At 37.9% G+C, this 12,364-nt stretch overlaps 1 protein-coding gene across 1 annotated transcript in view; it reads left to right on the forward strand.

Annotated features, from left to right (window-relative positions):
• Positions 1 to 12,364, forward strand: part of AGBL1 (AGBL carboxypeptidase 1) — an 844,803-nt gene that overhangs the window by 499,020 nt on the left and 333,419 nt on the right. The window lies entirely within an intron of this gene.

Below are 12,364 nucleotides of genomic sequence, written 5' to 3' on the forward strand. Positions count from 1 at the left end.
GGGGGGATATCTCAGCTGTAATATCAGCACTTGCATTAAGGTTAAGAGAATGAAACAAATTGTAGTTTTAGGAAGGACAATTTTTATTTTTCTCAGTGTTAATGGTTTTGGTCTTTACATGGAATTTTTTCACCACGAGTTTGTCTCTAACAAGGAAGGCATAGAGATTTTCAGACTGTAGCAGTACAGAGAGCCTGCCAAGACAGAGATGATCAGGAAGAAAATCAATACCCCATAGTTAAATCTGTTGAATTAACAGTTTTGTTTTTTTTTAAGTTGTGGTTTTAATTTAGATATTGGCTTCCCAGAGAAGAAATATTCTTCAGCAGTAGAATGGAGAGTTCCTTCAGTCATGATGAATTGGTTGCCTACCACATGCTGGTCACTGTGCTGAAAAATTAACAAATATGACGGACATCTGCCTGTCTTTAATTACCACTTAATCATAATCCCCAAAATGCAAATTCCTAGTTGGGCTTGTTTATTACTGTATTCCTCAGGATAAGAATAGCATCTGATGCACTGTAGATGTTGTAACAATAAATATATGGTGAATTAATGAATAGTACATGGTATAAAACAACACTTTGGTCTTTTGAATAAAATTTTATACCTTACACCAACTTGTCAAGCATGAAGGGGAGTATTAATTTTACATATGAGAAAACTGGATACTAAATTGTCAACAGATTTCTAAGGCTGAATCGAGTAATGACACTTGACTCACAAGCCATCAATTATTAACGTATTAAACACCGTAATCCTTTCTTCAAACAAAGTTTGCCTCTAAATTTCAATGTGCAAGTTAGACACAAGCTGAGATATGTAGGTATGGAAGGCAAAGATGGTCCATTTCTGTAGGTTTCTTTCCCACCTTTCATCCCTTGAGGACACTGAGTTGATCTGTCCACAGGATAGGGTGTTTAAGACTTTTATAAAATATCCTTCTGTATTATGCCTTTTACTCTGAAACTAGAAACTATTGTACTTTTGCTAATTTAGGCAAATTACTTAACTGTCACAAACCTCTATTTCCTCATCTGCAAAGTGGCAATTATAATAACAATGCCTATAGGATTATCATGAAGATCAGCGGAGATAATGCATAGAACCGCTTAACAAAAGATTGGCACTCAATAAATGTTAGTTATGATGGCGATGAGGAGGAAAACCAGCTGTTATGATCCTCTGGCCTGATATAAAAAGATGGGGCGTACCTTATGGTTTTTCTTGTAGTGATGGGATCTTTCACTATTAAAAAAATGAAAGTATTTGTTTTATTTTACATCGCAAACATGACAACTAAGGTAAAAATAAATGCTGGGAATAATCTGCTTTTGCTTCTGTGATGTCAGAAAACATTTGAATGTCAAAACTGTTTTGCTTCTTAATTGATTTTGCTTTATTAAGCATTTATTTAAGCACACTTCATTTACAACATTTAAATTAGAAGTTTAAATTCAATGCTGTCTTATTCACATTCATATACGTTCAGTGAGTAATTTCAGTGGGTCAGGTGCTGTCCCAGGTTCTGGGATTTAGAGATGCGACAAGATACTATTTTTTACCTTCAAAGGGCTCAACTTCTGGTGGAGGGAACTATAGTATGAATGTGAAATGAGTTCTGTGGCATCAACATCTACAGGTTACTTTCATAAAAATTGAAAATATCCATAGCTCTCTGATCATTTTACGTATCTGAGTTTGCTCTCTAATGTATTTCTTAGGCTAGGATCATGGGAATAATACTCCTTGGGTTCTTGAATATTAATAACAATGTGTCTGTTCCTCTTTGTATCTGAGGATCACTTTTGTTGGATACAAACAAATTTGTCTCATATTTTCTTCCTTTAAATGTCTTATTTAATTTCTTGAATATCACTATTCAATTTTCTTCTGAAGCATTGCTGCCAAAAGAGATAACCTAATTTTTCCCTTTTAAGTAGTGTTTTTATTGCCTTGCTCCCCAATGAGTTTTTTTTTTCTTTAAAATCCAGTAATATTACTAGATTATGTCTTGATGTTGGTTCTGGATTATTTATCTTAGATACATAATAAATTATTGCAATGTGATTTTAATTTTTTTATTATTTTATGTGAGTTTTCTCAATATAGGTTTCTTAGTACTGTTAGTAAAGCATTTGTCCTGATCCTTGGCTTGTTTTCTTTCTCACACGCCCTTGTTACATGGGTCACTGTTTGCCTGTCTTCAATGTGTCACTCACCAGGTGTCAGTTTCTCTTAAATCCTTTTTACCTGTTTGATTCCTAAGGATTGGGCTTCCCTTGTGTGGTGCAGCTGGTAAGGAATCCATCTGCAACCTGGGTTGGGAAGATTCCCTGGAGAAGGGAAAGGCTACCCACTCCAGTATTCTGGCTTGGAGAATCCCATGGACTATATAGTCCATAGGGTAGCAACGAGTTGGATAGGACTGAACGTCTTTCACTTTCACTTTCCTTAGGTTTACTTTTTTTTCCCACATTTTTCTTATAAGGCATTATTTGTATCAATTCACTCATTCTTTCTACTCTAGGTTTCATTTTCAAAATTATAATTTCTTTTTCTAACCATTTATTGATTTTTTTTCTGAGTTTTTAAAATTATCTGTTATTTTTATTGTGAATTATATGAATATGTTCCTTTAATTCCTTTTCATGAATTAAAAGGATATGTTCCTTTTTTAAATTTAAATTTTAAAAAATTCTTTAAGCATTTATTTTGAAATAATAAGCATCTGTCAGAAAAGTAAAAATTGTAATAATTGTACAAAAAGTCCTGTGTGTGTATATATATATATATTTAACCCATTTGTAGCATCTTGCCTATCCGCAGTATAATGAGGAAACTTAGAAAACAATATCAAGGCACTTGTATTTATTGGTTCAGATTTCATCAATTGCACCAATAAAGATCATTTTCCCAATGTATGTGGTATTCGTGTCTTCTTTTTAAAAAAAATTTTAAAAAGATTTTTTTTGATGTGGACCAATTTTAAAGCCTTTATTGAATATTGCTTCTGTTTTATATTTTGGGTGTTTGACTGTGAGGCCTGAGAGATATTAGCTCCCCCACCAGGGATCGAACCTGTACCCTATTCTTTGGAAGGCAAAGTGTTAACCCCTGGAGCACCAGGGAAGTCCCATGTTCATGTCTTCTTAATCTCCTCCAGTCTACAACAACTTGTCATCCTTTTTTATTTTTCTTGATCTGGACATGTTTGATGAGTACTGGTCTGTTATTTGGAGTGTACACATTGATTTGAGTTTTTCTGATGATTAAATTTATATTCTGTATTTTTGGCAAAAGCATCATATAGGTGATGCCATGTCCTTCTCAGTGCATACATATTTCTAATGGTGATGTTATCTTTGATCTGTTGATTAAGGTTGTATCTGCTGGGTTTCTTCACCATAAATTTACTAATAATTTCCCTTTGAAATTAATAAGTATCTTATGGGAACACAAGTCTATGTAAATATTCTATTACTCATCATAACCCACAATTTTAGCATCCATTGGTGATTCTGGCTTATAACAATTACTATTATATTTGCCAAATGATAACTTTATTTCCTTTAATCTTTCTGTTTTAACTGACTGGAATTCTACTCAAATGAAGAGCTCTTCCTTTATTTACTTATATCAGTACAAACTTAGGAATAATTACTTATTAATAATTACTTGATTTAGTGTTCAGTTCTTACCACATTTGGTCATTGAGATTCCCTTGAAATTGATTCTTCTGTCATTTCAACATGTTCCCATTAATTCTGAGTGCTTTAAAAATTCTGGCATCATAATATATTCTAGACTGATATTCTTTCCTCACCCCACCTCTGAAGCTAGGCATTTCTTCAAGAAGCCCTGATTTCTTTGATTAAATAACGTTACTTGGAAACTTTGATCTGAGCATTTTATATGTTCATACTACTCGGGAGTTATTATTTCTAGGTCCTTCCAGTAGACAGAACTAGGAAATAAATGCATGAATACATACACCACTACAGATACACTTGTATCTATTTAATCTAACTTTCTATATGAAACCATGAATTCATGCTGATACTTTTGATTCCAGAACATCAGAATTAATTCTTTATTTGTAATTCTTTTTGTAACTGTGAGATACCTGGTTGTTATTATGTATAACTGATTTACTTATTTAGTCATTTCTAGAGAAGGCAATGGCACCCTACTCCAGTAGTACTCTTGCCTGGAAAATCCCATGGACGGAGGAGCCTGGTAGGCTATGGTCCATGGGGTTGCTATGAATCGGACACGACTGTGCGACTTCACTTTCACTTTTCCCTTTCATGCATTGGAGAAGGAAATGGCAACCCACTCCAGTATTCTTGCCTAGAGAATCCCAGGGATGGGGGAGCCTGGTGGGCTGCCGTCTATGGGGTCGCACAGAGTCGGACATGACTGAAGCGACTTAGCCGCAGCAGCAGTTAGAATAGAATAGGTAGTAACATTGTTTTATAAAGTTACTTGAGTCAATTATTTCCTTCTTCACTTCCATAAGTGTAATTTATTTGCCATAGAGTTTATTTGTAACTAATCTATTTGGAGTTCTATTGATAGTTTTCTCATATTTATTTATTCTTATGAGTATGTGAGACATTAACATGATTCTAAAAGTTGGAACAATACAGAAAGGTATGATTAGAGAAGTGTCATTTGCCCTTGATTCCTCCTACGAAATTCCCATTCATCCATGTTTTATATCCTATTTCCATCTGCCTTCTGAAAGTAATCAATCTTTATGTTTTAGTCTCTTGAGTCACGTCTGACTCTTTCCTGACCCCATCGACTGTAGGCTGCCCAGGTCCTTTGTCCATGGGATTTCCCAGGCAAGAGTACTGTGGTGGATTGCCATCTTCTTCTCTAGGGGATCTTCCCACCCAGGGGTGGACCTGGTGTCTTCTGTATTGTGGCAGGTGGATTCTTTACCACTGGGCCACTGGGGAAGCCTAATCAGTCTTATTAGTTTTTTATTTATCTTATGTTATTTGCATAGATCAGTATATATATGTATTATCATGTAAAAAGCATATAAAATATGCTTTTTATATTTTATATAATTTTAGCACTTAGCTTTATATCATGAAAATCACCATTCCATATTAGTAAATAGATATTTTCCTCTTTTTTCTTAACAATTACACAATACTCCATTTTTTAAATGCACCAAAATATTTAACAGCTCTCGTATATGATCATTTTCTTCTCTATTGTAATATTATATCCTGTTAACTTACTGAATTATTTATTGTATGAGTTAAACATTGATTTTCTAGGTCATAATAAATATATATAAAATATATATATATATACATATGTAGAATCAGAATTGATGGACACATTTATACACATACTATGACACAGAAAGTATCCAACAATTCTTATTTTCTTGACTGTCCTTCTCAGGAATGAGTGTAGACTTTTTTCAAGACAGTATTTCTTATTTTTTTTTGTAACATTATGGAGGTAATCCTTAGTTTTCAATTTTTGACAAACTTTTTTATAATTTCCTGTTCTGGCAACATTTTGCAAAGATTATTAATGGATTTAAAATTTCAGAAATTAAATAAATTATTCTACCTCAGGCAGTTCAGCTTCTCAGTCATGTCTAACTCTTTGTGACCCCATGGACTGCAGCACACCAGGCCTCTCTTTCCATCACCTACTCCCGGAGCTTGCTCAAACTCAAGTACATCAAACCGGTGATGCCATCCAACCAGTTCATCCTCTATCATCCCCTTTGCTTCCTGCCTTCAATTTTTCCCATTGTCAAGGTCCTTTCAAATGAGTCAGCTCTTTACATCAGGTGGCCAAAGTGTTAGAGTTTCAGCTTCAATATCAGTCCTTCCAATGAACACCCAGGACTGATATCCTTTAGGTTGGAGTGGTTGGATCTCCTTGTAGTCCAAGGGACTCTCAAGAGTCTTCTCCAATACCACAGTTCAAAAGCATCAATTCTTTCACACTCATCTTTCTATGTAGTCCAACACTCACATCCATACATGACTACTGGAAAAACCATAGCTTTGACTGGATGGACCTTTGTTGGCAAAGTAATGTCTGTTTTTTAACATGCTGTCTAGGTTGGTCATAGATATTCTTCCAAGGAGCAAGCATCTTTTAATTTCATGGCTGCAGTCACCATCTGCAGTGATTTTGGAGCCCCCCAAAATAAAGTCTGTCACTGTTTCCCCATCTATTTGTCATGAAGTGATGGGAATGGATGCCATAATCTTAGTATTTTGAATGTTGAGCTTTAAGACAACTTTTTCACTCTCCTCTTTCACTTTCATCAAGAGGCTCTTTAGTTCCTCTTCACTTTCTGCCATAAGGGTGATGTCATCTGTGTATCAGAGGTTATTGATATTTCTCCTGGCAGTCTTGTTTCTAGTTTGTGCTTCATCCTGCCCAGCATTTTACATGATGTACTCTGCATATAAGTTAAATAAGCATGGTGAAAATATATAGGCTTAATGTACTCTTTTCCCAATTTGGAACCAGTCTGTTGTTCCATGTCCAGTTCTAACTGTTGCTTCTTGATTTGCATACAGATTTCTCAGGAGGCAGGTAAGGTGGTCTGGTATTCCCATCACTTGAAGAATTTTACACAGTTTGTTGTTATCTACACAGTCAAAGGCTTTGGTGTAATCAATAAAGCAGAAGCAGATGTTTTTCCGGAACTCTCTTGCTTTTTCTATGATCCAATGGATGTTGGCAATTTCATCTCTGGTCCCTCTACCTTTTCTAAATCCAGCTTGAACATCTGGAATTTCATGGTTCACATACTGTTGAAGTCTTCCTTGGAGAATTTTTAGCATTACTTTGCTAGTGTGTGGGATGAGTACAATTGTGCAGTAGTTTGAACATTCTTTGGCATTGCTTTTCTTTGGGGTTGGAATGAAAACTGACCTTTTCCAGGCCTGTGGCCACTTCTGAGTTTTCCAAATTTGCTGACATATTGAGTGCAGCACTTTCACAGCATCATCTTTTAGGATTTGAAATAGCTCAACTGGAATTCCATCACCTCCACTAACTTTGTAGTGATATTTCCTGAGGCCGAATTGACACATTCCATGATGCCAGGCTCTAGGTGAGTAATCACACCATCATGGTTATCTGCATCACAAAGATCTTTCTTGCCACCTCTTCTTCATATCTTCTGCTTCTGCTAGGTCAGTACCACTTCTGTCCTTTATTGTGCCCATCTTTGCATGAAATGTTCCCTTGGTATCTGTATTTTTCTTGAAGAGATCTCTAGTCTTTCCCATTCGATTGTTTTCCTCTATTTCTTTGCATTGATCATTGAGGAGGGCTTTCTTATATCTCCTAGCTATTATTTAGAACTCTGCATTCCAGTGGGTATACCTTTCCTTTTCTCCTTTGCCTTTCATTTTATCTTCTTTTCTCAGCTGTTTGTAAGTACTCCTCAAACAACCATTTGCCTTTTTGCATTTCTTTTTCTTAGGGATGGTATCCTGTAAAAAGTCACGAACCTCCATCCATAGTTCTTCAGGCAGTCTGCCTATCAGATCTAACCCCTTGAATCTCTTTGTTACTTTTACTGAGTCAGTTGTATATGACTCAGTTCTAAGGAGAAATTTGAATTAACATGTTACATATTCCTGATTGATATTCATAATATTGTAGGGCTCTCCTACATTTCCCACCCCATCATATGGTCTGACGTGATTTCACCTTGTCCTTTGCTTGTTATCTTTTGTTACATTGGATGTCTGAATGATATTGTGAAACCAGACTTGTCAAAATAACTCAGCGAAAACAAACTTACATCTTAAGTCTACACTGGTTTTCAAATTAAAACATGCAATAGGCTAATTCAATCCTGGGGTAAATTAGGTGAGAAAGTAGGAAAGATACATCTTAAAGTTTTTGGAGTTGGTGCTGCTTGGAGTCAGATGCCAGTGATTCTAAATAGCAAATGTTCTAGATTCCTGCAAGGTTTTTGCCAATAAAGTCCTTTATAAAGTCCACGTTTCTATGTATGTGTTAATTTTCTTTGTTTCTGTAAAGTATAAGGCAATGCTTCTTTTGCTTATTGCCTTTGGCTTTTTGAAAAAAATTATATTGGAGTATAGTCAATTTATAATGTAATAGTTTCAGGTGTACAGCAAAGCGATTCAGTTATGCATATACATATATATATATATATATATACATACATATATGTATATATTCTTTTTCAGATTCTTTTCTCATGGAGGTTGTTACAGAATATTGAGTAGAGCTCCTTGTCATATACAATAGGTCCTTGTTGATTATCCATTTTATATATAGTATTATGTATACAATGATCCTAAACTCCTAATTTATCCCTTTCCCCCACCTTTCCCTTTGGTAAATGTAAATTTGTTTTCTAAGTCTGTGTATGGTGTCTGTCTCATATATAAGTTAATTTGTATCATTTTTTAGATTCCACATGTAAGTCAAATATTTGTCTTTGAGTTACATCACTTAGTTTGATAATCTCTAGGTCCATCCATGGTGCCTCAAATGGCATTATTTCCTTTTTTATGGCTGAGTAATATTCCATTATGCATACATCACATGCACACACACACATGCACACACACACACATGCACATACACACACACACATCACATCTCATCCACCTGTTGGTGGACAATTAGGTTGTTTCCATGTCTTGGCTATTGCAGACAGTGCTGCTATGAACACAGGGGTGAGTGTATCTTTTCTAATTATGGTTTGCTCCAGCTGTATGCCCAGGACCAGGTTTTTTTCTGAATTGTTTGATAGCTCTATTTTTAGTTTTTTAAGGAACCCCAAACTGTTCTCCATAGTGTTGATACCAATTCACATTCCAATCCTTTGAAGGTATTCTCTAAATGTGTATACAGATTCTTTGGAACTCTTGTTAAAATGAAGATACAGAAATGGGACCCAGGTTTCTACATACCTAACACGCTCTCACATGATGCTACTGTGACCATACTTGGAGGAAAATGAGCAGGTTAGGTTTGGACTAACCTAGGTTCAAGTGTCAACTCTGGGTGATTTATTTAACAAAGTTGAGATTTCCACCCTGGTCATTTCTTTGTTGTTGTTGCTATTGTTTAGTGGCTAAGTTGTGTCTGATTCTTTTGCAACCCCATGGACTGCAGCCCACCAGGCTCCTCTGTCCATAGGATTTCCCAGATGAGACCACTGGAGGGGGTTGCCATTTCCTTCTCCAGGGGATTTTCCTGACCCAGGGATTGAACCTCCTGCATTGACAGGCAGGTTCTTCACCACCGAGCCATCCGAGAAGCCCCATAGCCATGTGTGGATCGGTCCATCATTTAAGGACCTCAGCTTACCTCTGCCTGGGCTCTGGGGTGACCAGTCCTCTGGCATCATGTGGCTGGGTACTTGGATATGTTGAGGGACCCTTGGGTTTGATTGCTTCTTTCTCCTTCACGCTAGACTACTGTCTGTCTGAGCTCTTTGTATGACAAAACTATTTTGAACATAATATGTCCTCACAACCCTGATTGTTCGAGCTGTAGAGTGATGATGGCCTTGAGAGGACACTGTGTTTTGCTGTGTTTTTTCTCTTTCCTCCTTTTCCTGATCTAGGTGGTCTTTATTTGGAAAGCTCTGGGTACAGTGTGTGGCCCACAGTGGCCTGTGCTGTTCCGTCGTGTTCTCTCGTCCATCTATTTACCTTGATAAATATTCTCCTGCACCCACACTGTCTCCCGTTAGTAAGATGTGCAGTGAATGGTAAAGCACTTGCTAAATCTCAAACACGCTGCCTCTCTTTAGACTACAGAGCTTGCTGTGCCGCGGGCACTATTATTATCAAGCCTGGCATCACTCATTCAGTCTGAAGGGCCCCATCTTTCCTTTGATCAGTCATGGCTGGATGGGAGATTTTTGAATCATTTTATTGTCTGACTGCAGCTTTATAGATTCTCTTTCAGGAAGCAGCTCACTTTTCCTCTTTCTTCCTCTGCCCTCTAATTCTTTCTTTGATTCAGGGGTCCTGGTAGTTCAGGGTCTATATGTCAAGGCCTTTGGTTAGATTATTTATTTCCCATTCTCCACTTAGGATAATCCTTGTTCTTAGCAAACACATAAACCCATATCTTGGAGAAGGCAATGGCACCCCACTCCAGTACTCTTGCCTGGAAAATCCCATGGATGGAGGAGCCTGGTGTGCTGCAGTCCATGGGGTCACTGAGTTGGACACGACTGAGTGACTTCACTTTCACTTTTAACTTTCATGCATTGGAGAAGGAAATGGCAACCCACTCCAGTATTCTTGCCTGGAGAATCCCAGGGATGGGGGAGCCTGGTGGGCTGCCATCTACGGGGTCGCACAGATTCGGACACGACTGAAGCGACTTAGCAGCAGCAGCAACAAACCAATATGTGTGTGTGCTAAGTCGCTTCAATCTTGTCTGACTCTTTGCGGCCCCATGGACTGTAGCCCATCAGGCTCCTCTGTCCATGGGATGCTCCAGACAAGAATACTGGAGTGGGGTGCCATGGCCTCCTCCAGGGGATCTTCCCAACTCAGGGATTGGACCTCTGTCTCTCATGTCTCCTGTGTTGGCAGGCGAAGTTTTTTTTACCGCTAGCACCACCTGGGAAGTCCACTATAAAATCCACAACCGATGTTAAAAAAGTGGTTTCGAGTGACATCATTTCCCTTTAGACTATCTGGCCTTTAAGGTATGCTTAGGTTACCATGAAGATGATGACTTTTAATCAGTGAACTCTTAGAACCGTCCTTTCTGATTCATTGTTTGATAATTTCGGCTGATATGTGGGGTTTTATTTTGGAGGGGGGTCATAAAATGACCATATTTTCAGGAGACCAGAAGCCTTTTTTTTTTAAGGGAAGTAATTTGACCTACCAAAAACTGCAGGTTTAATTAGAGGGACATCCTAGACATGTGCTGCAAATAACCTAAAAAGAGCAGACTCATAATATACATGTAAAGTACTCAGAGAGGCGTCCCAGGTGGCGCATATTCTTTGGTGGTACAGAATCTGCCTGCCAATGCAGGAGACTCAAGAGATGCAGGTTCAATACATGAGTTGGGAAGATCCCCTGAGAAGGAAATGGCAACCCACTCCAGTATTCTTACCTGGAAAATCCCATGATCAGGGGAGCCTGGCAGGTCGTCTGTGGGGTCACAAAAGAGTCAGACGCGGCTTAGTGACTGAACAAGAAAGTTGCATTACAACGTTGTGTTAGTGTCTGCTGTAGAGCACAGTGCATCAGCTGCGTGTGCACACATAGCCCTTCCTTCTGGACTTCCTTCCCTCAGGTGCCCACAGAGAACTGAACAGCGTTCCCGGTGTGATGCAGTAGCTGTCTATTTTATACACAGTAGAGTGTACGTGTCCATCCGAATCTCCCACCTCTTCCTGTCTCCCCCTTTTATCCCCTTTGGTATCCATGCTTGTTCTCTGCATCTGTCTCTATTTCTGGTTTGCAAATAAGTTGATCTATAACATTTTCATAGATTCCACATATCTGCATTCATATATGAAGTTTTTCTTTTTCTGACTTACTTCACTCTGTTTGACACTCTCTTAAACCAATGCTTTTGCTTTAAAAAAAAAAAAAATGGGGAGGACTATTTGAGTTAAATGACTTCCTCTGTGAAAATCAAAAGGAAGTATTTCTTTCCCCCTCTGTAAGTCTGCAGTTTTTCAGTGGGGAAAAAAAGATAGCAATGCTGACCATTTTCCACTCGTTAGAAGCAAAGCAGGACTTCAAACTCTATTTGAGGGATGACCCCTTTTCAGAAATTAGAGGCGCTGAATTTATTGCCAGCCAGTCATAGCTGTCCATCTGCTAATTTTCTCCACATAGAGGCAGCAGCTGTCATTTCAGAAATGCTACAGTAGATAATAAGATGGGGTGCATTTCATCTTCAAATGCTTAAAACAAATCCCTAGGAAGAGCGACAGCAGTTCCTCCGACTGCATGAATCGCTGATGTCATTAACGCAAAATGCTAAATGGATTTGAAGATTGGAAGAAAATGGATTTGCTTTAAAAGGAGCAGCACTCAAGTTAGGTGTAGTACTTGTTGTAATAATGTGAAATTGCGGAAATCTAGGAACTGCTGAAGCCATAAGCACACACAGAGATACTCTCAAAACCACAGCCACACAGAGAACACTGAATACAAATACATACGGGTTTCCCAAGTTCATGCCACCCAGATAGACCTAAGGAATGCATTGCTGTCTCCTCCCCTGAAAAACCAGCAAATTTTTTCCCCAACGAATAGGAGAAAATACTTGCTTAAGTCTCAAATGAGTCCAGTTTCTCCCCAAATCTGCACACCTAGTTGATCTC

Source organism: Budorcas taxicolor, chromosome 21, assembly GCF_023091745.1.
Source record: "Budorcas taxicolor isolate Tak-1 chromosome 21, Takin1.1, whole genome shotgun sequence".
NCBI classification, from domain to species: domain Eukaryota; kingdom Metazoa; phylum Chordata; class Mammalia; order Artiodactyla; family Bovidae; genus Budorcas; species Budorcas taxicolor.